Below are 26,592 nucleotides of genomic sequence, written 5' to 3' on the forward strand. Positions count from 1 at the left end.
AGGGTCTCTTTAGATGCAGCATGTGGCTTTACTTCTCCCGCATAAACTTTCATTATAAAAATGTCTAGTAAAAGAAAAACTCTTGTCTATTTCCTAGATCATACTGTATCATTTACCTGTTGAATCCAAAGAGGTTTATTTTAGCTTCACTTTCATTTTGTGATATTCAGGGATTGAGCACATGATCTAGTTCTATCGTTCCGCATATTACTTCAGTTGTCTTAGTAGGTAATGTTTAGGTTAACCGTGGTTTTGTTGAAATAATGGCTACTTCAAGCGCCTTCATTCCTCTCACAGAGTGGCTCACAGAATAGATGAAAGTCAAGGGGAGGCTAAGCTGCCCATTCAGTAGCTGTTATCAAAAATAAAGACTGATTCATGGGTGCTCTTCCCAGATATTTTTATTTTTCTGTTTTGGGAGGTGACCTGGGAATTTGGACTGAAAAGGAAAACAAACAAACACAACTTTCCAGGTGATTCTAACACCCAGCCATGCATGAGAATTCTGTCTGAATTCTGTCTTACAGTTTTTTGAAGCGCTCCATGAATTCACAGTAAATGTTACTTATGTGATTGTCACCCTGAAGTTCCAGCACCAACATTTTGAATCTCCAGTCCAGACTTTTTTTGGCCCCTTTCCTACTCATTGTATTTGAATGAAGCTGGTGCTTGGCCTCTTGACTTTCATATGTACTATAAACACCATGTTTATTTCCCTTATGTGTGTCTTAACCTGGAATAATTTGAGAATTAGGCCTGTATCCAAGTTCTTAGGCCATTTATTAATTTATTCTTTCAAAATGTATATAAACATTTTGAATATATAATATGTACCAAACAGGTACATTTTATTACAGACATTCGAGCACAAAGGATGGGGACCCCCAACTACAATAAATCTCTCTGAAGAAGAAAGCATTAAATGGAGACATAAAAGCAGGTGAGGTGGAAAGGGCAAAAAGAAAACAAAAAATGCAGGATATAAAAATGGTGAAGTTTTATTGACTATCCCCTTAACCTGTCACATACTTTTGCACTTTAGGTAGTGCAAATTTAGTAGTTAGTATTGTTTCTTTTTTTTTTAATTAAAGACTATTACCCTGATTATTGGAGATTAATTCAAATTCCTAATTCAAAGCTCATAGGAAATACTAATATCAAGCAGAAATTTGAAAGGCAATCCTTGCAAACCCTACCAGATTGAATAGCTCTGACTCTGTTTTGCTCTGCTGCAGCCTGTGTATAATAATAATATAGGACATTAACTGAAGATTATTTTCAATCTGGAACATCCTGTTATGTCTTCAAAATGGCATGCTCATATAATAATCTTATTCTATAATGTTGTTTCTGCCATAATAGGCCACTCTTCCTATTAACCATGTCACAGACTATAATATCAATGGCAGTGATTGAGATCCAAGTGAAACGTGAATCGGGTGACGTCTGAATTGGAACTGGATCCTTGTTAGGTGAAATTAGCTAATACATTGACAAAGATACCCACAATCCAGACTTCTTGGTAGCTTTTTCAACATCAGCCTGAGAGCTGAAGGTGGTCTGGTCAGCAGGTGGATCTGAGGAAGGTCTTAGATTCTTGCGCTACTAGCTGTGCCCTTGCTGAATTGAATGACATTTCTGTTATTCCATAGATAATGAGGCGAGATGTGCTTATTATAGCAATGTATTAAAAATAAAAAAGCCACATTTTAGCAAACTAAAATTATAATTAAAAGAAAAAAGAAGGAAAGCTTCTGCATAAATAGTACCCAAATTTCAAGGGGCCAATCCTTAGAGGACAGAGACATCAGGATTCAAATTTGTTGAGTAATTTTCCTAGGCCACACGGCACCAAACATATCATCTGAGACAGATTTTCCTTTGATTTCCACTTAGGTTTAATGGTTGAATAATCATGGCTCATAAGTTTATCTTTAATAACAGTCACAGCAGACAGTTTATTAGCAGATTCTGCAGGCTGCGGGGTTGTCATTTGCTGTTATAGTGATTGTCTGTTTTAAATATCACAGCTGCTGGTGTTTTTATTTATTTATTCATGATTTGATTCCTGCCTCTCCCACATCTCTGATGCTCAAAGGCAAGCTATTTTCCCTTTCTCTTTGAATTGTGAAAGGCTGCTGTGACAGCCCCTAGCCCAGGCCGTGGAGTGTCACACAGGGTCCTATGGTGCTGAACAAAAAGCCACGTCTTCCTGAATCTGGCAGAGCTCTTTATGGGAGCCCAGCCTTCTTGTGGGGGGCTTTCTCTGTCAGTGAGTGGCGGGCATGAACGGAATCCTATCAGGGGCTCTGGGCCAGTGAAGACCCTTCTTCATGTGTTTCTTGGCCAGGAGAGTGGAACCACTGGGAGAAATGCAAATGCCCGGGCCTCCACTTTCCTGTGCAAAATGAGATACCACTGTGAATAAACATAGGAAGCACTGTAAGCTGCAGTTTCTAAATTCAGCTGAAGAGAAAGCTTGGTCATAATACATAGCATCTTTCATTGAGTTGTGAGGGGACAGGCTTGTATTGAACAGATGACATTATTTCATTCGTCTTCAGAAAAGCCCTGTGAGGCAAAGTGTATACAGAGTGATAGAATTTTGTAAAGAGAAAGATTGGGGCCTCACATTCTCAGCATGACCTGGAATTAAGCATGGAATTAAACGGGCTGCTGCTGGGTAGCTGGTTTAGGGAGCTGAACATGCCTCAAATACCAATATCTTTCCTCTCTACCCTGAGGAAATATGCCATGCTCCCTATACCACCTGCATAAATAGAACAATGTCCCCACCTGATGGATAGGAGGTGGGCAAACTCTCATATTCTACAACTTAATGTGTATCCCCTGGACAGAGGGCAAATGAAACGTACATAACAAATTTCAGTTAATTTCCTATGAGCAGGCTTGGATCCCTGGGGGGCCAGTGAAAGCAGAGAGAAGAAAGACCTAAGAAAGGAACAGTGAGGAAGGAAAACAGGAGACACATCCCACCCAGGTATTTATCTTTGGAGGGACACGTTCTGCCCCCCCCCCACACACACTCTAGAAGGTATCTACCAGTTTCTTGCCTAGTTCAGCAAAAAGGAGACTCAGATCTCTGTGCCCCTTGCTGCTTTGGGAAAGGGGAAGGTGCAGTCTGCAAAGAGACAATCATCCTCCCCTTTACTGCCAGCAGCAGATTTTTTTTTTTTCTCTTTTTGGCTTCTCTGCCTTTCAGTAAGTGCTTTTGTAAAGTAACAGTAAAAGCTAACGTGCAATAATATTTCAGAAGTTAATGGTGGGTGCTGAGGATTATGGAGCACTTTAATTTTTACTGTTGCTTTGCTAATATCTTTATCAAAACAATGAGCACCAGGAAGTGGTATCGATTGGTAAGCAGAGCCAGAACTAGGACTCAGTACTGTGAGCCTTTCTACCTGCCTGGCTTCAGATGCACTCCCCAATGTCAGGCTGAAATCAGAAAATGATGTTCCTTTTAACAGGTGAGGTGCCCCTCCTAATGCCTGGGAAAAAGCAGTTTCAATGTCAGCAACATCATTCCTCAAATTTGGACAGCTTAGTGGTTCTCAAACTCTGTCCCTAAAAAACCCTGGGAGCCTGCAAGCTGGGTGCCAATGTTCTAAGGCTGAAGTCCAATAATTAGTCATTCTTGACAAAATAGAAATGTAATAGACATAATATTAATGTAGCAGATATGGTCTTTGTTTTATTTTAAGTTTCTTTGCCCATAAATGTTTATAAAGCCTTTGGCACTTGATGACGTTTACTAAGGAATGTTGGCCAATCTTTATTTAAATTATTTGTTGACTCTATGATAAACTGTTGATTCTACTTTAAGATATTGAGCATTCAACTAATTTTCATCATGGACACACTACTTTGGTCTGAACCACCAAAGATTATGGCAATCACCTCCTAACAGATCTTTTTGCTTCTGCCTTTGCTACTACATAGTCTATTCTCCACACAGCAGCCAGAGTGAGCCTTTGAAAATGTAGGTCCAATGATGACACTTGCTCAAAACTCGGCAATCATTCCCCATCTCATTGCAGAGGAAAGCACAAGTCTTTATAATATGCTACAAGGCCTTACATGGCCTGGCCATCCTGACTTTGCCTGCCCCTCTCCCTTTCCTTCAACCTGCTCCAGGCACTTTGGCCTCCCAGCTGCTCTCTGAACATGCCACGTAAACTCACACCTTAGAGCCAGTACCCTATTTTTCTGCCTGAAATGCTTTGCCCCTAAGATACCTGCTTGCCTGAAATCATTATTTCTTTCAAGCTTTTGCTCAAATGCCACCTTCTCAATGCAACCACCCTGCTTAATAGTGCAACTTGTTTACCCTTCCAACTCCCATTCCCTCTTAACCTGTTCTACCTTTCTTCCATTACACCTATTGCCTTCCAGCATTTTAACCCATTAGAATTAGAATGTCAATACCATGAGAACAGAAATCTTGGACTTTTTCTGTACTTCACATCTTCTAGTAAATGCTCCAGAAATATTTGTTGAATAAATAACTTCTATTATGTGCTAAACTCTAATATTCTGAGGATACAAGCATTAACAAGTTATACATGCTTACTTACAGTTCAGTGAAAACATATAATTTACAAGTAGATGCAGGAAATAGAACAGTGCAAAGTAACATATGAATAATAATGGAAGAAATCATCAAGAAACACTGAGCTGAGCTTAATAGTTTTGTGTGTGTTGCATGTACTTACAGTTGTAATCTTATTCTATACTACATTGTACTTTTCTACTATTAAAACGGTTCCTCTGGGCTTCCCTGGTGGCACAGTGGTTGAGAGTCCGCCTGCCGATGCAGGGGACACGGGTTCGTGCCCCAGTCCGGGAAGATCCTACATGCGCGGAGCAGCTAGGCCCGTGAGCCATGGCCGCTGAGCCTGCGCGTCCGGAGCCTGTGCTCCACAGCAGGAGAGGCCACAGCAGTGAGAGGCCCGCATACTGCAAAAAAAAAAAAAAAGAAAAGAAAAAAGAAAGAAAAAAAACGGTTCCCCTGATGAAATTCAACACATCAGTGTTCACTGTGATCTCCAAGGAACACTGACTTTCACATGCTGCACACCTGAGGAAATTTAAGCACTGCTATTTGATTGTATGGTGATTTTAAAAGGCGTTCACATATATTTTTCTTATCTAATCCTCAGAACAACCTTCAACAAAATGCAGGTCTTATGTGTTATCTTCTTTAATGTGTTCTCCCTGTTTTGACTTTCAAGCTTTAAGCAATGAAGTTTTAGGTAATTTTCTAAATTAACATGCCTACAGGTTCTATGAGATTCATATGTGTGGACGTTGAGTGTGACGGCTGCTACCTGTGTTCATTTTTTTTTTTTCTTTTTTTCAACTTCAGTCCACCATTATAGGTCCTTCTCTCAAAGTAAGAACAAATTCTGCAATAATTGCTGGGAATGGGAAAGGTACATCTTAACTTCGTGGAGTCAGCTGGGCCCCAGGCTTTGCATTCTCTTCTCTTTCAGTTCCAAGGAAATTTATCCCGTAATGATTGTGTAAAAGGCATGGTTTAAGTAGTTATAGAAAATACAAGGATCAATAAAACAGTATCCTTGTTTCAAGAGCTTGTACTCAAGGAGGGGTGTCAATGGTGTCAGCAGTGGTGAAAAACACTGTTTTTGCAAGGTGTGTGTATAATTTTTAAATCAACTTTTCATTTTAGGGTAGATTTAGATTTACATAAAAGTTATGAAAGATGGTATAGGGACTTCTGGTATATTCCACACCTAGTTCTCCCTATTCTTAGCATCTTACTTTATTATGGTAAATATTATAGCTAATGAAACAATATTGATACATTAATTATATTTTTAACTAAAATCTATACTATATTCAAATTTCCTTTTTTTTTAACTTAATATCCTTTCTCTGTTCCAGGATCCCATCCAGGATACCATGTTGCATTTAGCCATCATGTGTCCTCAGGCTCCTCTTGTCTTGTTATGACAGTTTCTCAGGCTTTACTTGTTTTCAATGATTTTAACAGTTTTGAGGAGTACTAGTCAGGTATTTTGAAGAATGTCCCTCAACTGGGATTTGTATGATGTTTTCCTCATGATTAGCCTGAGGCTATTGGTTTTGGGAAGAAGACGACTGAAGTGCCACTTTCATCACATTATATTAAGAGTGGATGCCATCGACATGACTTACCCCTGTTGATGTTTATCTTGATCACCTGACTGAGGCCGTGTTTTTCAGGTTTCTTCACTGTAATCCCTGTGATTTTTATGTACCCTTTACCTTGACCAAATCAGGATTATGAAGAAGCTTCCTTGGACTTTCTAAGTTTAGCCTCTCCAAACCCTGAATCAGCTCACTTTCCTCACATTTCCAAGATTTCCTACGTATCTTTTTGTCTTTTTGCATGCCAGATATTTGTCTGATGTCATCCATGAAGAAACTGCAATTTTAAGAGTAGAGGGTGTTTTGTTTATTGCTTTTTTTTTTTTTTTTTTTTCCGGTACGTGGGCCTCTCACCAATGTGGCCTCTCCCGTTGCGGAGCCAGACGCGTAGGCTCAGCGGCCACGGCTCATGGGCCCAGCTGCTCCGCGGCACGTGGGATCCTCCCGGACCGGGACATAAACCCGCGCCCCCTGCACCGGCAGGCTTACTCTCAACCACTGCGCCACCAAAGAAGCCCTGTTTATTGCTTTTAACTAGTGACTCGGGTTATCTATGAAATCAAATACTTTATTTTGAAAGCAATCAGGCTAAGGAATCCAAAAATAAGACTAATGATTAATTTTACAGATTCACAAAATTCTAAAAAGTAGCTTAATTTCAAGTTAGAGATGTAATGCACATGCATTGTTTAAAAAGTTGGAAAACAGAGAATTGAGTCATTTTTCTTTTTTTTTGCTGTACGCGGGCCTCTCACTGTTGTGGCCTCTCCCGTTGCGGAGCACAGCCTCCGGAGGCGCAGGCTCAGCGGCCATGGCTCACGGGCCCAGCCGCTCCGCAGCATGTGGGATCCTCCCAGACCCGGGCACGAACCCGTGTCCCCTGCATCGGCAGGCGGACTCTCAACCACTGTGCCACCAGAGAAGCCCTTCAGTCATTTTTCTACATTTCTAAATGTATATATATTTATCCATGTATCTACATATCTTCATTTTCTTTTGATTTTGGGAGATGATCTTATAGGTATAGTTTTGTATTTTGTTTTTTACCCTGAATTTTCTCATTAAACTTTGTTTTAAAGAGTCTCAAAATTCAAGATTTTTGGTCAAGTTTTTTCCATTAAAAAGTATGGATTTTAAAGACTAACAACTTAAAATTGCCACAGAAAAAAGCCAAATGATCCACAAAACATCCTCTTTTCCCTCTGAAGGTTTTGAATTGCATTGTTATCATTAACCAAATTTTGCTATTCAGTGGCCAGTTGAGAGAAACAGTTCTGAGACCTTCTACCACGAGTCTGATTAAGACTAGGATGGCAGGTATTAGGGATAATATTATTGTAGCCTACTAAGTTTTATGAGCAGACTTAGTGAACTTACCCACTCCAGCAGCTTTCTTGTCCACTGATTTGATGACACGCACGGCAATGGTGTATCTCACGTCACAAACAGCCAAATGACCCAGAGGAGGATAGCCAGAGTTCAACACGTGGGCTTCCAAGAAGCACATCAACCGTGTCAGCAACCAGATTTCAAGAATTCGAAGCCATCTTTTAGCTTCTTGCGGGAGTAGTGATCAATCTTCCCCTTCAGCTCAGCAAACCTGCAAGCAATGTGAGCTGCCTGACAATTCAGCACAGGTTCATAGCCAGCACTGATTTGGCCTGGGTGGTTTAGGGTAATCACCTGAGCACTGAAGCCAGCTGCTTCCAATAGTGGGTCATTTTTTCTATCACCAGCCACAATGCCAGGATGAATATTTTTGACAGGCAAATTCTTGACACTGAAGCCTACACTGTCCCCCAGAAGAGCGTCACTCAAAGCTTCATGGTGCATTTCAACAGACTTTACTTCAGTTGTCATGTTGACTAGAGCAAAGGTGGCCACCATGCCAGGTTTAAGAACACCAGTTTCCGCCTGCTGCAACTAAGATCTGGCACACCTAATTGATTAATTAATTTAAAAAAGAGTCTCTTTCCAATATGGTAACAATTCACAAGTACTGGGGTTTAGAACTTAAACATATCTTTAAAAAGAAAAAAAGACCACCAGTCTCCACTCAACACACAGGGACAGTACCAGTACCACCAATTTTGTAGATGTCCTGGAAGAACAAACCTAAAGGCCTGCCAATCAGAAGAATTGGTGCGCAGGCCACAATCTGGAGATTTGAGCACTGTGGTTCCACTGGCACTGCCATCTTTATGGGTGACTTTTGTTCCCTTGAACCAAGGCATATTTGTACCTGGCTCCAGCATGTTTTCTCCATTCCAACCAGAAACCAGCACAAAAGCTACTGTGTCTGGATTATAGCCAATTTTCTTAATGTAGGTGTTGACTTCCTTAACGATTTCCTCATTATCCCTCTGGCTGAGGAGTAGCTCAGTGGAATCCATTTTATGAATGCCAATAATTAGTTGTTTCACAACCAGTATGTAAGCCAGAAGGGCATGTTCATGGGTCTGCCCATTCTTGGAGATACCTGCTTCCAATTCACCAATACTAGCAGCAACGATCAGTATAGGAGAGTTAGTGTGAGATGTGCCTATAATCATGTTTTTGTTAAAGTCCCTGAGTCCTAGGGCATCAATGACTGTCATGTACTACTGGTCTCATATTTTCACATGGAATTATCAATGGTGATAGCAAGCTCATTAAGCATTCCGTTTACCCAAGACCCAGGCATACTTGAAGGAGGTCTCTCCCATCTCAGCAGCCTCCTCCTCAAACTTTTCATTGGTTCTTTTGTCAATCCTACCACATTTGTAGATCACATGGATAGGAGTGTTGGACTTGCCTGAATCTATGTGTGCAATGATGTTGATGTTAATATGAGTCTTTTCTTTCCCCATCTTGGCTTAGATTTAGTGGTGGTTTCCATGGCACCTGTGTTCTGGAAGCAAACATGTTGCCAAAAAGCTGCACTAAAATTAAATATGGAGGATTTCCCTCAATTAAGTTTAAAAAAAAGGGCCAACTCCAGTATAAGCATTTAATCATACGTTTAGTGTTTGGAATTTTAGTTAGGGAATTTATAATTATTTCCTCTCTCATCAATTCTGTGATGAATATATTTGATGTATCTTTTGAATAATCTTTGAATGCATTTTTTATTATTTCCTTATTATAGTATCTATGTCACTGGAATTCACATTCCTGGAGGTGGGCTGGATTGTAAATTCAAAGATTACCATCTTCCTTTTGTTGACCTAGAAATAGGACCATTGCTGTAAGACAAGGAAAAACACCTCACTTATTTGGGGGTGTTAGGAATAGCAATTCAGAAGACACAGATTTGGGTAGAAACCCAAATGTGCTTCAAGAAGAGTTAAAAACCAAAAAGTTTTAACAGGAAAAAGGAGGAAGCTTACATAAATTGTTTTGCAAGAATTATGATTGATGTTGGAAGACTGGAGACATTCTTATCTGTACATGGTTGGTTGCTAAGGCTGTCACTCTGAGAGAGTTCGATGTGCAAGCATTCTTTAAAGATGTTGTGGCCCAGTTCAAATTCATGTTCCATCTGGGTGGAGATGTGCATAGGCCCTGCTTTCCCAGTGGCCTCCTGGCTTCATTTTACTGTTCTGTTGGCATTAATGACTCCATTTTATTCATTTCTTCACACTTTTTTTGAAAATCAAGGTAACTAAGCTGGTGCCTCTGAAGGAATAGAATCTGACATAATGCACTTTCACCTCTAAGATTCCATGGTACTATGATCATTGGCTATTTTTTCAAGTTTTTTTAATGGATTTAATATTTTATACATATATGTGTACCTATAAAATAAGGAATATATATAAAGTGTATATATGCTTTAATGTGGATATTACAACTTAGACCATGATCCTACAGAAATTAAAATACAGATTTCCCCAGAAACTGCATAAATTATTGAGTTAGATATTTCAAATTACATGTTCCATATAATTCACTCAGGAAGGAATAAGAAAAAACCTGAACACTGTTTTGGGGAAAGAAGGTAGAACTTGAATATTAGCTGATGTGATTCTTTCAGTCAGATTCTATAAACATAGTTGAAAACAGCCTAGGTTACAAGGTAACAAGTCAATAACACGTGCTCACCACTTCAAATCAAGCTCTCAAATGCAGGCATTGTAAATATGAAGTGATTCTCCCAGTATAGTTCATGCGGTTCTAGTCTTAATTGCTACTGTAGTGAGATTCATTTTAATCCTATTATTGATCTAAGAAATAGAGAGTCTGGTTAGGGTCCAGAGGAAATGAGAATTAATAAAAAACCAAAACCGATTAATGTGTTGACTAGGAAACATTGAACTCATTGGGGTTATTGAGTTTGGAGCAGGCTAATGAGAGACTTAATATCAGTTTCTGACTATATAGGTGAGACTATGGTATGATTAACTGTGTGTAACTGATTTCATTTTCCACCAAGGAAAAGGCACATTTACACGAGCATGGATTTGCCTTGGTCTTTGAGAAGATATAATAGGCTAGGAGACAGCTACAATTTGTCATCAACCCTAGGATGCATTGTAGCCAGGAGAAAGAAGGCTCATAGCTTACCAGGAGAGGTCCCATGAAATGAATGGAATTGCAGTACAGAACAGCATGCAGACAGGAAGTGATATCTGCTCCCCAATCACACAAGTTTTAGATGGTATTACAAATAATGATGAGGAAAACTTCTGTCCATGAAGAGCAAACCTCCCAACACCAAGCCCCACTCCTCCTGTTCAGTCTTTTATAATTGGTTTGGGGGCTGTTGAATATGGGCCATTGTCTTCTCTGTTATTCTGTGCTTATTGTACATTAGCAGGAATGGACTGGTATCGATTCCCTTTGTTTTGTAGACAGCACCTGTGAACTGCAGCATGATCTTTCAGCTCATGTAATATACATGCAAAATATGTATGTCTGTGAGTCACACTGATGTAGAAAAAAGTTCTTCTACTTTCCTCCAGTATAACAAGTTACTCTTTTGGAGTATATTAAGCACTTTGGGGAACTTCTTTTGGTCATTGAATGAATAACTCATTATTTGCAAAATTAATGCCTTAAATTATATTATGTAATAAGTTCAAGTTGGTGGGTTACACAAATCTGAAACTTGAGGTAGCAGTATTATACATTCTTCCTGAAGAATCAAGAATAGAGTGTTATATGGATAAAAGAATGGTGATGAAAATGCTGATTTTAATAGTCAGGGGACCACTTTGTCAGATATTTAACTCAGGTTAGGTGCAGTCCCTTGCGTGATCTCTTTGTTTTCTTGTTGCTCTTTGACTCCATAACCATAACCCCTCTACTTAGACCCTGTTCTTGGACTCTGTTTCTTTTCCTTTCCTCCTTCAAATTTTCACTGTCTACTAAATTCGTCTTTTGAAACAACATAGTGTAGTGCAAAGGCCTTCTGCTTAGACCTTGTGCTTTTGAGTTACCTGAGTATGGGTTTGAAAGCAGCTCCATCTCTTTCCTTGTTCAGAATTTTCATCAAGTTTTTTGAGACTCAGTTTCCTCACCTGTGAAATTAACATAATACGATCTATAATGTAGTGTATAGGGAGGATTAAATGCAGTAATATTTGTAACAGATCTACCCCAACTGGAACATATTAAAAGTAAACATTTCTAGGAAAAAAATAGCTGTTTTTAAAAATATGATCACTTACTTCAATTCTAAGATACTACTGATCATTCAATCAATACTGAGCACTTATAATGTCACAGCTTTGTGCACAACAGTGCACAATAGATTGTGCTGGATAAATAGTTACTAAAAATCATAATAATGATAAAATATAGATATGTTTCTCTTACATTCATGGAGCTGACAATAGGTTATGATTCACCATTGGTTTAATAATAGCTTTTCAGGGAAAATAAGAAATGATACACATTAAACTATATATTAATTTTAAGGTACATCATGATTTCAGAAATATGTTGTGTGAAAAATGCATACCTTATAATAAAAAATATTGTATAATTATTGTCCCACTCAAATTTAAAATGGATTCATTTCTGAATACTGGTCATCATCATCTTGAATTTTTCTCGCTTATATTTGTTCTATTCTCCAGCCAACCTATGTCTCTTCAGTTGTCCTCATAAGCTCCTCCCAAACCTGAAGTTCAGGCCTTGCTCCTGCCTTTGTTGCCCATTGTTCTGCTAACGCTGTGGGCTATGCCTGAAAACTCCAGTCTTGGTGAGGTGTCACATTCAAAAAGAAGCACAGTCAAGTGACCAAAAGTATTTAATACAACTCCAATAATCACTTTTTGCTGCTTCTCTTGTAGAACATGAAAGAACGTTTAATCTCCAATGCAGCACATCTCTGCGCCCCATTCCTTCCCTCCCTCTACATCTCTCAACTTGCTCAGCTTCTCCAAAGCCTCTTTCTATCTCTCACATTTTAATATTCTTCTCAGTATTTTTTCACCTCTGATTAAAATCAGAAAAGAATGAAATGCCAATTAGGCATTAAGAAGGAAGCAGAGGCTGTGAATGTTTATTCAGACATAAATAATTTTGTTTCTGTCATGCAGTTGTTGCCTTTTGCTACGCTCACCTAAGGATTGGGCACAATGAGACAAATCAGGATAAGGAGTGAGGATGGGATCAGCTGAAATTTTGGGGAGAACTGACAGAGTTGGTCCTTGCAAATGCCAAACTCCACTTGAGCACATCTCTGTAACCTTGGCAATTGGGTCTCCGTTACTATCCCAAGCAGACCTTAAGGACAATCCTAGGCTTGGGCAGGAGCAACAAACATCTGTGGAAGCTGCTCATCGGTTCAACATGAACTTAGTTTTACCGCTGGTTCCCCTGACACTTAAGCTCCATTTCTGTGGTAACACTATGTTTGTCTGATACCCTAGTATCAACCCTGATTGAGTTCTAAGTACCAATTATTTAAGAATCTTCAGGACATTTAGGGTTAACATAATAGCCGTGTAACAATCATTCAATAATGTACAAGGCTAGCAAAACACAAGAGTGAGTATTGATATTAGAAATACTCATAATTTATTATAATAATTTGGCCTTGGCATTAATACTTTGCTATCTTGTAATTTATCATGTGCTTATTGATGTTTTGTTACACAATTTTTTAAATGGAGGATGTTAGCATATTGGATTCACTTTATTAAAATAAGTACTGAATTTTGGGGGAATTTGGCTCTACTGGGACAATATGCTTTAGAGAAAACTGCTTCTTCAGATTTGTCTCATGTACCTTAGATCTTCCATATAGACAGGAAAACTGCACAATCTATAGTAAATTAGGACAGTGATATTATTGGGTTAAACCATAGCTTAATTATTCAGTTACTTGAGGCTACATAATCATCCAGCCATATCTTTTGATAATGTTCCTTTAAACTCACTGGGAGTAACCAAATTTAGAATAATGTGCTGTCATGTCACTTCTAAGAAACATTTTGTGTGCTGTCCTTGGTGACTGGTTAGCAATGCCTGAGAGAATATTGTTTGTGTAAATTTCATTAATTATTTTACTTCAAAATGATGAAAGTGTTTTTTAAAAATTCAGATGAGATCTAAAACAAAACCAGACATAATTTGGGATTCAGAGCCACTAAGGATTTGTTTCAGGAGCAAAACTGTTTCCATGGAGTTACAAAGTGTATCTGAAGCTCATAATTTAGTTTAAATTATCAAGTATTTGTAAAGTTACTATGTTCAAAATATGTTAAACATTTTCATAGAGACTCTCAGACATTTGAGATCAGAAGAAGTTGGTTTTAAGACAGCCAAATGTTGAAAATGGAAGTGATCGTTATTCCATAGCTGCCACTCCAAGTCTCACTGCATAATTAAGCTAGAGTTGTTAAATGTTCCCTAGAGGATCCAATTCAGCAACATATATCTCACCTCTAGATTTATCTCTCATAGTCCTATGAGTCACAGGGGCCTTGGGTGATCACCTATTTACTTATATTATTATGCTGGACATCCAGCCATAGCATTTGTGTTTTATTAAGGACAACTGATATTTCCTCAGAGTTTGGGGTTTTCCAAGTAAATAAATATAATTACTTTTCTCTCTTTCCATGAACTATCTGCAACATAGGTAAATTATCACTATGTACATAGTGATATCTGTATAGTAACTTCACGGGCCAAAGTATGGAAACAGGTATAGCGTGGTTAACTGACACTGGTGTTAGAACTCACACTTTCATTTACAATTTTTATAAATACAACAAAAAATTGCACTTTAAAACAACAAAATATTACTGTGAACCAATCTATAATGAAGAGTGATAGTATTTTAAGTGCAAGGCTAGAAAAAATAAGGACACCTAAGTACAATTGTATACTTTTTTATTAATTGTTAACATTAATAATCACTGCTTAAAATAATTATAGTTTGACCTCTGAGGTTGGGTAAGATAATTAACCCTCAAAACTTTATTAGAGTAAAAAGCCATTTTATGGAGACATAGCTCTGATACTTCAGGGCTTCTGCATGGATATTTTTACTCTTTTAATCATTTCACTATGCGGATTGGTACTCAGTCCTCTTATCTTCTTGCTCTCAGATTTCCCAACTTGCATCCTCTACTTGTGGCAAAGTATAAAGTGAGAGGAAACTTTAAGAAGGTCTGTTTTCCAAATGGGATATCTTCAGTTCCATGTCATTCATCTTATCCCAGGTCCTCATTCATAGAAACTAATATTGTTGTGAGATAAGTGTCCAAATTCAGATCTTGATTATTAGTGTTACATGTCATTTTCCACTTCTAGCCAAAGATTATATGAAGGTGTATTTCCTTCTCTTCTTCATAGTATATTTGCATCAAAAATTGAAACATGTTTTCCAGTCATATTTCAGTACCTAGTTGAGATTCCACCTATCTCTTAAAGATTTCCCTGATAATTCTAACATAAAACTTCCCTTTTCTGAAGTTTTATAATTTTTTATTATTTTCATTATGCACTCTGTATTCTGACTACTAGCAGTACTCTGTTTTCTTTATGAATCTTTGAATATGCACATAGAAGTTGAGTGACTTTTATGCTGAAAAGATGACATGTGTTCTTTTTCCCCAGGGTGCTAAATACATTATAAAGTCTCATTACAAACCTTATGTTTTAGAGATAATTTCCAATAATATATACCGAGACTTTCTTGTCTTTTAAAATTTTATTCTTTTTGGGTCCAATTGACCAGTTGATAAGCTGAGGCCCAATAAGCATCTGATTGGGCATTTATGCCTATTGCCTTTCATATTTTCTCAATTGTATTAAAATTAGGAAATGGCTGGTAACAGCATTTTCACTTCTGTTGACTAATTTTATGTCATTTTAGCAGATAGCCAAGATGCCAAGATGTAATAATTCATTCTTGACTTACTAAAATCTAATACAAATTATTACTTTTATCCCAAACATGATTCTGCTTGAACCTCAGGACCTTGAAGCTCTATTTATCCCCTCTTGCCTTTTGAGTAATTTTTGTTTAGTATTTTAGTACTACATGTATTTTAACTGCAAAAGACATTATAATTATAATTTTGTATAGTAAATATTCCTTACAAATGACGCAAAATATTTTTCTTTCTCTTTTTCCTTGTCAAGGTTTCAACTGGGATGAATTTCCATTTGCTTGAAGAACTCCCTTTAGATGTTCTTTTAGTATAGATCTAGCAAAAAAAATTCTCTTAGACTTTCATCTGAAAATGGCTTTATTTTACCTTCATTTTTGAAAGAAATTTTTATTGCATGTAGAATTTTTAAGTTGGAGTTATTTTCTTTCAGTGATTAGAGATGTTACTCTATTGTTTCTGGCTTGTGACAGTTCTGTTGAGAATTCAGCTGCCAGTCTTACAGTTACTATTTTAAAAGTAATATATATTTTTAAAATTCCTGTCACTTTTTAGATTTCCTTTTTGTCCTTGATATTCTGCACTGTTACTATGATATGCCTAGATGTTGTTGTCTTTGTGTTTTTCCTCCTGTGAATTGAGTTTTTCTTCACTGGAATTTTTTGGGTTGATGTCTTTTATCAGTTTTCGAAAATATTCAGTCACTGTCTCTTCAAATATTGTTCCTGCTTCATTCTTTCCCTTCTCTCCTTCTGGAACTCCAACTGTAAATGCCTTTGAGATGTTCCCATTTGTCCCATGTTTTTATTTCACTTGCACAATGTTTTCCATTTTACTAATCCTGCTGTCTTCAATCTCTGATAAACCCATCTAATATAGTTCTTACTTACTTTTGTATGTATATATTTTTAATTTTTAAGTTCCAGAATATCCATCTGATTATTTTGTAGGTGTCAATTTTATGTTGAAACTCTCAACCTTTTTATTTATTTTGTGCATCTTGTCTCTTTTTTTGAATATATAAATCATAGCTATTTTAGAGTTCTTGTGTGTTAACACCATTATCTTGATCATTTGTGAGTCTGTTTATATTGTTGTTGTTTTTCCTCTTCTTCTATGATATTTTCTTGTCTCTTCTTATTTCTAATTTTTAAAAATTGTACACTGGACATTGTATACTAGAGAGCCTTAGGGAATCCCAGTGATGTTATATTACCAGTGAGAGTTTCCCCTTTCTATGTTAAGAAGATAGGATGAGGGGCAGATCATCTGAACTCAACAAGAAAGTGAGCTGAGTCAATGCAAGGTTGAAGATTTAGAAAGACTCAGTCTAACCCTTGTTCACCCTCATCTTTAGTTATGTCTCTCGTGGAATATGTATTAAGAGATTTCACATATTTCTTCTCAGTCCTGAAGGCTGTCAAGAATGTAGGTCTGCTCTTCAGAGATTCTCAGCCAAGCTTTTTAGCTTCCTGCCCAGCGAGCCTTCAAATACGGCAAATGTTTTTAAAGATGGACTTAAACACAGGTTTTTCAGGAAGGCAAAGCACAAAGCAATTGCAGCAGATTTTACTCTCCTTTTTTTTAGAAAATTTGGCCCAGCTAACCAGAGTCTCACCCAGCACTGGAACTCAGCAAATATCTTTGTCATCAAACCAGATGCCTTTCAAGATTCTAGTTTGTTCTTCAACTCACAGAAACATTTGGAATAATGCTTGACCAAATATCTGGTCACCTTGTGGCCTAGTCAAGCTGACACATACAATTAACCATTATACTATTATTAAATTTATAACACTATAGATTATGATTAATGATTTTTTATAATATATAAATGTGTATGTGACATAATTTATTAAACATTGTATCATATATTATTATGAGAACTGTTTAAACTGGCATCCAAGGCCACCCAATATATGTGCTCAATTCATATTTGTTAATTATTAAAAATGTCTAATTGAAATACCAACTATTTTATGTAGAAATATAGTTAAGCACTCACATTTTGGAACTCTTCTGCCTGTGTTAAAATCCTAGCCCTATCACTACTAGCTGTGTTTGGGTATCTATTGCCTTATGTATAAAATAATGAAAATAATAATTATGTCAGTAGGTTGCTGTGAAGGTTAAATAAGGTAATGATGAACCAGTGACTGGAACCTGATAGACACTCAATAGTTTGCGTAAAACATTGTCATCATCATTGTTGTTTAAATTATTTTTAATTCTGAGCCCTATTTCCTTTTCCAATCCATGTGCTCTGCTACTTTCAAACTTTCTTAACCCTATACATGCACTGCTCTAATGACTTTAACATAGCTTAAAATTGTAATTCTTTGGATATATTCATTGCTGAATATTTAGTTTTAGATTTTTAATTTTCTTGACTAGGAATTGTGTGGTTTTAATCGTCATCCTCATCCTCATTATCATCATCGTTTTCATCATTCTCATCATTCATCATCATCATCATTTGCAGTAAATACATAGCAAACAGTATTTGTTGAATGAATGAATGCATAAACGCATGAGGAGTGAAACTATTTCCTATATCTGCTGAGAGCACAAAATAATAAAACATACTACACAGCATATTCAGCATCTATGTTTATGTTTGTTTTAGTTTTTTTCAGATCTATATTACTACATTAATTATCCAGAACCAATAAGAGAGAAGAAAAGGTTGACTTAATACTTAAATGATGTAGTAATGGAAATGCAAGCCAAATCTCTTCATGGCGTATAATAGGAAGGTCAGTGTTGCTTTAATTCAAATGAAGAGGAGTGACAGAGAATTGAACGACCACAAGGCACTCAGTAGTTTAGGCATGGCAAACTCAATAGAATCTGTGTCATAGTAGTAACAGCATATCTGGGTTTGGAGTGCAGATTCATTTTCAGCAAAACAGTATCATCCATCACATTAAATTTTGTTAATTTGAATTTTATTGATTCATTGTTCATATTTATTTTATAAACTACTTTGGTTTTTAAATTATATAAGAATTGATAAGCATAAGAATATATATTTAAGTTCATAGATTTCACATGTATTAACATTGAAGTAACATAATAATAAAGTAATTTTGGACTTGGAGTTCATGAGACATTTTCCTTTGAAAGGAGACCATGCCTTACTCAGATTTGTGTAAGCACCATATGACTCAAGTACTTATTCAGTAGCACTTCATCTGAGCACAGCTTGTTAGCCTTTAGATTTGGATATATGTGCCCTCAGAAACAACACAGAAACATACCAAAGCCCAATATATCAGAGTTAATCTGTGATGCAGGCATCAGTCCAGCTGGTACGTTCTACTGCTGTGAGTACTTCACTCTATTTTCAGTGGTAATTTATTTGGCATTCAGATGGAGATCTTGTGTGGGAGTAACAAAATAGACTCAAGTCCTGAGCTGCCCAGTTCTCTTCCTAAGAGCCACCATGTGAAGATGAACAGTTTTGCACCTGAGATGGTTGGTAATTGCCTGCTCCTCTCCCCTCTTCTACATTTGTATGAACTCTCTTGAATAAACGATAAATAACTTCTTTTTTCCCCCTACTCCAACAACTAAGTCTCAGAATTTGCTACTTCTTTTAATACATTCAATTATCTGCTGATTCAAGCATCTTCAGGTCAAATGCGTTAGAAACAGCTAATTATGCTCTTTCCCATGGGTTAAATTCAATTAAAAGACCTTAACTCAATTCCTTCACATAAGGGTCTACTTCCCAATGGATTTTCTACAGGGTGACTTAAAGAACCAAGCTCAGTATTCAAATTAGCAGCAATTACTTGTTGTTTCTTCCTCTTTATTTTTTTTTTATTTAGTTATTTTTTTTGCGGTACGCGGGCCTCTCACTGTTGTGGCCTCTCCCATTGCAGAGCACAGGCTCCGGACGCGCAGGCTCAGCGGCTATGGCTCACGGGCGCAGCCGCTCCGCGGTACGTGGGATCTTCCCGGACCGGGGCATGAACCCGTGTCCCCTGCATCGGCAGGCGGACTTTCAACCACTGCACCACCAGGGAAGGCCTGTTTCTTCCTCTTTATAACAAAATTGTTTTTGGTCAAAGGATACTTTGATCGTTAATATCCTTCTCTCAGTTATGCCTCTGCATTCACTCTTAAAAGCATAGATTAATTGAGAAAGCTTACTTACTGGTTTTAAAATTGTTTACTTTCTATATCTTGTGCCAGTAGAGCATCTTAAACACAGACTACCATTTCTCAATCTCAATATTCTCTTTGACATACTAATCAACACATAAGCAAAGGTGGTAGAAAAAAATCTTAAAAGAAGAGAAAAAAAATATTAAGCACCACATCTGAACCATGTAGGGTTCAAATATACAGGATGTTCTGACTTTTATGAGAGAAAGCCACAAAAATACTTTTCCACTTCCCCCATCTAAATTGGAAAATTGGAATAGAGAGAGCTATCTCAGATTAATATCTCCCAGAAAAGCATAAAAATCAAGGCAAATCATGTGTTTTTTTCTTTAGTCTCATGAGTTTTACTGTTGTTTTTTTTTTTTGACTTAGAACAAACTTGTTTTTCATTAAAAATTGGCCATACACAGAAAGAGAAATCCAGATGTTGAAAGGAAGAAAGCAGTCTGGAAAAAAAGCAATTATGTATTATCTGTAGGTGAGTTTCTCCCTCTCATCCAAATTCTGTCCCTCCTTTCTTATTCCCATCCCCCTTCTGTCCCTTTTCTTCTCTTCCCTCCTTCTCTTCTTTCTCCCTTCCATATACCTTTCTCCTTTTTCTTCTTGTTTGACCAAGTACTTCTAGAAGACAGTTAGTATGTGAGCAACATGTGATACCTCCAGGTTCCTGTAATGGGCCAAACCCACTTCTAACTCCCATTCCTTTGTTTGAATCAGAGTCACTGGAGAGTAATTAATGATGCTAACTGTTCTTACTAATGTAACAAGTAGGCACTGGGGAGCCATTGGAGATTTTTGAACAGAGAAATGTCATCAAGAAAGTGATCTTTTCAGAAGATTCATCTGTCAGCAATGGGCAGGAAGAATTGGAACTGGAGGGTGGTAGACATGTTAGTAGGGTTTATACTTCTCAGGTAGAAGGTGTTGAGGGTTTTAAATAGCCCAGCATACTGAAAATGGAAAGGATTTCATATTGAGAGACATTTAGGAAGAATTAACCTGTGATAGATTGGGTATAGAAAATAAAAAATAGAGATGAGCCAAAGATTGTTTTCCGCTTCCAAGCTTGAATGACCAAGGAAAACGGAAATGTTATAAATGGGAACTGATTAGCAGAGCAAATTGGGTGAAGAGGGTAAATTCAGTTTTAGGCAATTTGACATTCAATGTTATAAAGCTAATTCTAGATGGAAATGACCAAATCAATTGGGGAAATTTGGAGAAAGCTGGAGAAATTGGGGGAAAAAACCCACCTCAGTCACTTGCTGACAACTCCCTGAACCTCTGGATACCTTACTCATTAGTTTATCTGCATGTGTACTAAAATCTCAGTCATCTGCCTTTGTGTGGCAGGAAAAAAATAATTTCAATACAAAAAATGTACCATTTATAGTTTCTTATCTGTTTTCTAAGGCAGGTGCATCCTAGTAACTGGAGGATCTTTTGCAAACTTAAAAATTTTATTAAAAGAGGGCTTGGGAATGCATGTTTGGAGGAGGGAAATACATGAGGAAGAAATGGTAAGTGCTGTAGCGAGGTCAGGAAGGAAGAAAGGTGCAAAGGACTGTGGTCAGGGGAGCTTTGGAAGCTCTCATAAGGAGACAGATTAAGTAGTGGTAGTGAGTGGCAGGTGAGGGAACTTGTGGATAAATATAGAAATACCTAATGATTAATTTGTGGGTGAAATGTTGCAAATGTGTTATAAGACAACTATTCCATATATATCCCATAACCCCTATGGATTTTAAATTTGTATTTCTCATCAATCCAAGTATAGAGTTTTTGTGTGTGTAAATAAAAAAACATTGTGAATCTTGCTCTATGGTCGTGACAGAATGGGAAAAATATGCTCTCCGTGGAGGGGTCATTCACACGTGTTTGATATTTGTGTTTATATGAGTGTGTGTGGCGAGGCAGTGGGGAGACAGAGAGGTGGGGGGGAGGGAGAGAGGTGGGGGGGAGGGAGAGAGGTGGGGGGAGGGAGGGGGAGGAAGGGGGGGAGGGAGGGGGAGGAAGGGGGGGAGGGAGAGAGAGAGAATATTAGGAAATGAGTATCCAGAGGAGTGATTTACTGAGGAGGGCGGGTCACTGTCCATGTTGCTCAAGGAGAAGTTGGAAATCCCAGATGGGGAGTCTAGGAGGTGGAGCTGGCCTTTGCAGCAATGATGACTGCAGGCCCTGAGGTGCAGGATGGGCTTGCTGAGGAAGAGGTGAAGCAATTGAGGACATGGAGCTCCATGGTCACAGGGGAATTCTATGACCAGAAGTAGGTGAAAGCACTCTAGTGTGTGGCTGGGCCTTAACAGAAAACAATTTTTACATAAAATAAAGGAGAGCCTTGGGAACCAGAATAATACTTTTGTTTTCTCAACAGCCAAGAGCCTTGGCCTTAAATTGATGGAAAGTACATGAAAAGAAGAAGAGAGGAACATAAAAGTTTAGGCTATGCTAAAGCTTCTTTCCTAATGTGGAAGACTCTGAGAAATAGATAAGCCTTCTGGGAAAACCTGGGGCCCCTGTTAGTCACTTGATCAGAATGGTTGAATCAAGAGATTTCCTCACATTTAAAAATTCCTGGCTATGCTGTGTAATATTCATCTCTGTAGATAATAAAAATTAAAAATAGAAGAGATGAGATTCCATGTCCTAAGAGTACAGTCTTTTGAAAAGAAATACATATGATCCTATGGTGATTACAAATGCCTAGATGTTACATAGGTCACAAAAGGACCCGGCATGTTGTTGCTGCCTAGGGCAATCAGAACTTACCGCCAGGTCTCTGCAGCCGAGTAGAGGAGGAGTTGAAAACCAGTCAGTGATTTGAGGCTATTCTGATAGCTAAGTCAGGCCCAGAAAGCCCATAATATTTCCAGGAGACATTGAGGCCTGAGCCATTCAGACCTAGGTTAGCTACTGCTTCAGTCTATGCGAAGGGATGTAAGGGTAGGAGCAGAAAAGTGAGTCATGAGACTCACTGTGTGAACATACCACGTGCTTTTATGCCTCCATATGGCTGGTCCCTCAATCTGGAATTCCCATCTCCTAGAGGAATAACAATGCTAGTACGTTTTCAATGGGGCATCCTGGGAAAATCCTTCCTGAAAAAAAGGAGAAATAATTGTTAGAGAAAGCCTCAATAATACTGACATTTATAACACCTAATATTTGAGGCAGAGTACTATTCTTTACAACTGTATGAGGTCAGTGCTTTATCCTTATTTCACTAATGAAAAATAACTTGCCCAAAGTGTTATACAGTTGTAACTGCCGATGTCAGTATTTCCATCTAAATCTCTCAGATTTAAACTCCTTGTTCTTAACCACCATACTTTTAGGAATCCTCTTATATTCTCAATTCTGTTGTTGAATATGTGAAATAAGAAATGCTTAAACTAGTCACAATTGTGTTGACCAGTTTGGGTATCCTCTCTTCCTGGCTGCTGGAAACACACAGCAGGATCTAGAGGCTGCAGTCATGGAGCAAATAGTGATGGTTTTATTATCTCACACATTTTTTCATTAAACCAAAAAATCTAATCAAATAATTTCTTAATCAAAGAATTCTAAATGTTCCACTCTATATTTAGGCTACAGTTCAAGTTAGGTTACCATCCAAGAGGTCTTACAATTTGGTTCTACCTTATCCACTCAAATTTATTCAATTCATTTCCAAGTCTGCAGACAATTATGGAGATCTAGGAGTGTGCCAGTCACTACAATGGGAAGAAGAAACAAAAATGGAATACACACATTTCTCCAGGATCCTATAGACTTGTTTGCATTTAAAGGTAATATTCTAAGTGCTATAGTGAAGGTATATTCCAAGTATGGTCAACACAGACACAAAAATGATAAACTGCCTAAAAAGGCAGGATAAGGTAACAGAGAATGTGAAATTTGAGCTAGGTATTGAAATATGAACAATAGTTTATCAGGCAGAGAAGAGGTAGAAGGGCATCTCAAGGAGCAGCAGAGCAAAGCATGAGAATGTGAAATAGTATAGTGTGCTCAAATAATGGCAAGGAGCTCAGTGAAGGACCAAGCAATTACATGAATGAAGGAAAACAGCAGAAGAGAAGGCTTGAAATGCAGCATGGGGCCAGACTGTGAAAGCCCTTGCATGCCATGCTAAGGATTAAACAACAATTATGGGTTTTAATTAAAAAAAATTAACATTGATTTTTTTTTAGCATTCAACATCAGGTATGTGCATAACAAAATCTAGAGAGTTTTAATTTGCTTATGTCCCCTTGTCTGAAGAACAATCTCTTGTCCACACTACAGTAAGGGCCAGGGAGAAATTCTTTCCTCTCAGTCTCCTAATATAATTAATTTTGCACATATTTAAACCTGAGATGAGTACTTGTGATTTTATCTCCCAGGTTTTCTGGGAAGAAAAAAACAAATCAAATCATGAGTATTAGGAAGGGAAATTTTGTTTTTAAAAAGTGTATTCTTGCAGGTAGTGAAAAATGAATTGAGGCGAAGGAACATTTCTCCATCTTCCCTTATATAACTTTTTAATTCAGCCATAACTTTCTCTTCATTGCACTCCAATATATCATGCCAATTCCAAACTCCAGCCTGGTCTTTTTCTTGTGTTCATTCTGCATTCTTAGGGACAGAATGCTTCTCCCTCTTCACTTCCAAATCCAATACTATCTCCCCTTCAGGCAAAAGCAAGTCCTGACTCCTCAATAAGGTGTATTAGGTCAGATTCTTCAGAAGCAAGCCCTGTGACAAGGATTCCTGAGCAAGTAATTTATCAAGAAGTATACTCAGGAAAAACTAGCAAGAGAGCTGGGAGAAGAAGGACAGGGGAGAGGAAAAGCCAAACAAGGGTTCAAGCCCTAGCTCAATCCTATGGGGAGTTCTGGAGTGCTAATTTTACCTCAAGTTTGTGCTGCCTCCATGCAAGGGAGGTGGACTTTCGTTCTCCCACACCAATCAATCATTGGCTGTTGGCTCTTCCCAGGAGGGAGGTGTGGATGGTGCAAAACTACTAGGCACTTCTGATTTTCTGCACCAGCAGGCAAAGCCACTCCAGTGGCCCATGGCCAATCCTCTGAAGACAGTTTCAGGTAGAAACCATTAAATGCAAAGCACACAGAACCTGGGGTTTGGATGCACAGAATGATGGGTATTCTAGGGGATCTGGATGGAACAATGACAGGTTCTAGTAGAACCTGCTCCAGCCGGACTGGTGTGTTTTCTAAAATTCTCTGTGAGTTATTTTGTCTGCCACTCACAGTGAACCTGTGCTTCTTTTAAGTGTTCCTTGGTGCTTAGCCTACTTTCTGGCACACAGAAAGGAAACACTTTTTCCCCCAAGTAATGTTGTTTCTCTAGGAAGAATTTCAAACCAGTTTACCTCCTTGAGATTCCTTTATATCTGAGGAACCTACCAAAGTCCAGGGAAGATCCTTACCATATGAGTATCTGCTTAAGTGCAGCCTGGGGCCCAATGCACTCCCAATATGAACCCTATGCTATTTCTTAGAGTCTACAACAACTCCTGTAGTTCAAGAGTATGAGGTAGTGCATCTGTCAATCCAAGTGTAAAACCATAGGAATGGAGACTAATTTAGTCAGCCGATGGTAAAGCATCAAGGGATCCTTGGTGACTCCAAAATGCAGTTTGCCAGCATGGAACCTGTTCAAATGTAATAGGTCTCCCAAGTTAATGCACTAGAAACTGGCTCAATAAAACCTTTTTAAAATGAAAAGTGTAGTAGAAAATTGACTGTCGGCCATGTGAGGAGACTCCTTTTACTTCTTTCATTTTTCTATTTTTTCATAGATGGATAGCAATCTAAGACATTTACATGTAGAAGGAGCCCTGGGAAATTGCTTAACTAAAGCACCTTTCAGCCTAGGCTGGGAGGAACAAAGTGACGTCCGTTGATTTTTCTGAATCCAAATTCAAAATGAATGCATTGTATTTATACATGTATCTCCTCCTTTATATCACTGTACCATTTCTGAGGGAAAAGAAGAAATCTTGGAGAAAAGTATGTTGCTAATATATATGATCTGCCCTTTTGTCTGCTGTCAAGATTACAACAGTAACAACAACTTCCTTTTTGTGAAACAAAGAGCTAATCAAGGGGCATCTGGGCATCTGCTGTTGGCTAATGCAAAAGAGCAGGTCAGCATATATCTTTATAGCCAGACTCCATTCATAGTTCTTTCTAACTCTGTCTTCTTACCTTGACCTTTTCTGGTCTAGAGATCTGAAAGGCTGGCTTTTTAAAGCTTGTCCAAACTCTTCTGGTTGGAATACTGAGGAAAGGCTGCTGGAGCCATTAGATATCTTGAATTAAATTTGCTTAATCAGGGCTTCCCTGGTGGTGCAGTGGTTGAGAGTCCGCCTGCCGATGCAGGGGTCACGGGTTCGTGTCCCGGTCTGGGAAGATCCCACGTGCCGCGGAGCGGCTGGGCCCGTGAGCCATGGCCGCTGAGCCTGCGCCTCCGGAGCCTGTGCTCCGCAACGGGAGAGGCCACAACAGTGAGAGGCCTGCGTACCAAAAAAAAAAATAATAATAATTTGCTTAATCAGTCATTAAACTTAAAAGACAAGGAAATCTTGCATGTAAATATCAACTCTCAATAACCTATAATTTCTTTACTTCCTTCTTCTTCTGTAATTATTATGAATTCCCTTACTTTTTTAAGTTGTTTTACCTTTCTGAAAATATCAGATGTAAGGTTGAAGTATTAAGGATATTTAGATTTTAGTTTGCACAGAACACTGTACAATTCAGAGGGAATCACTGTTCTTTATTTGATGGGGTTTATAGTCTGAATAGTTAGAAAAATTCCCAAGGGAATGCTGGGAAGCTGAGAGCATAGTGAAGGTAACTACGATAAACGTCTTAGCATCATGCAGGAAAAACAAAAAGATACCAAGTTTTCT

At 38.1% G+C, this 26,592-nt stretch overlaps 1 long non-coding RNA gene and 1 pseudogene across 2 annotated transcripts; both read right to left on the minus strand.

Annotated features, from left to right (window-relative positions):
* Window positions 1–7,335: 7,335 nt before the first annotated feature.
* Window positions 7,336–9,298, minus strand: LOC307182025 (elongation factor 1-alpha 1-like; annotated as a pseudogene). The gene is made up of 2 exons: window positions 8,237–9,298; window positions 7,336–8,094 (listed from the first exon to the last, which is right to left on the minus strand). The product of its transcript is annotated as an elongation factor 1-alpha 1-like (transcript).
* A 2,108-nt stretch (window positions 9,299–11,406) lies between these two features.
* On the minus strand, window positions 11,407–26,332 carry LOC307182027. The gene is made up of 3 exons (XR_013827098.1): window positions 25,886–26,332; window positions 22,665–22,774; window positions 11,407–11,672 (listed from the first exon to the last, which is right to left on the minus strand). It is a non-coding gene; the product is annotated as an uncharacterized lncRNA (long non-coding RNA).
* Window positions 26,333–26,592: the final 260 nt, after the last annotated feature.

This window comes from Stenella coeruleoalba, assembly GCF_951394435.1.
Source record: "Stenella coeruleoalba genome assembly, chromosome: 2".
Lineage (NCBI taxonomy): Eukaryota > Metazoa > Chordata > Mammalia > Artiodactyla > Delphinidae > Stenella > Stenella coeruleoalba.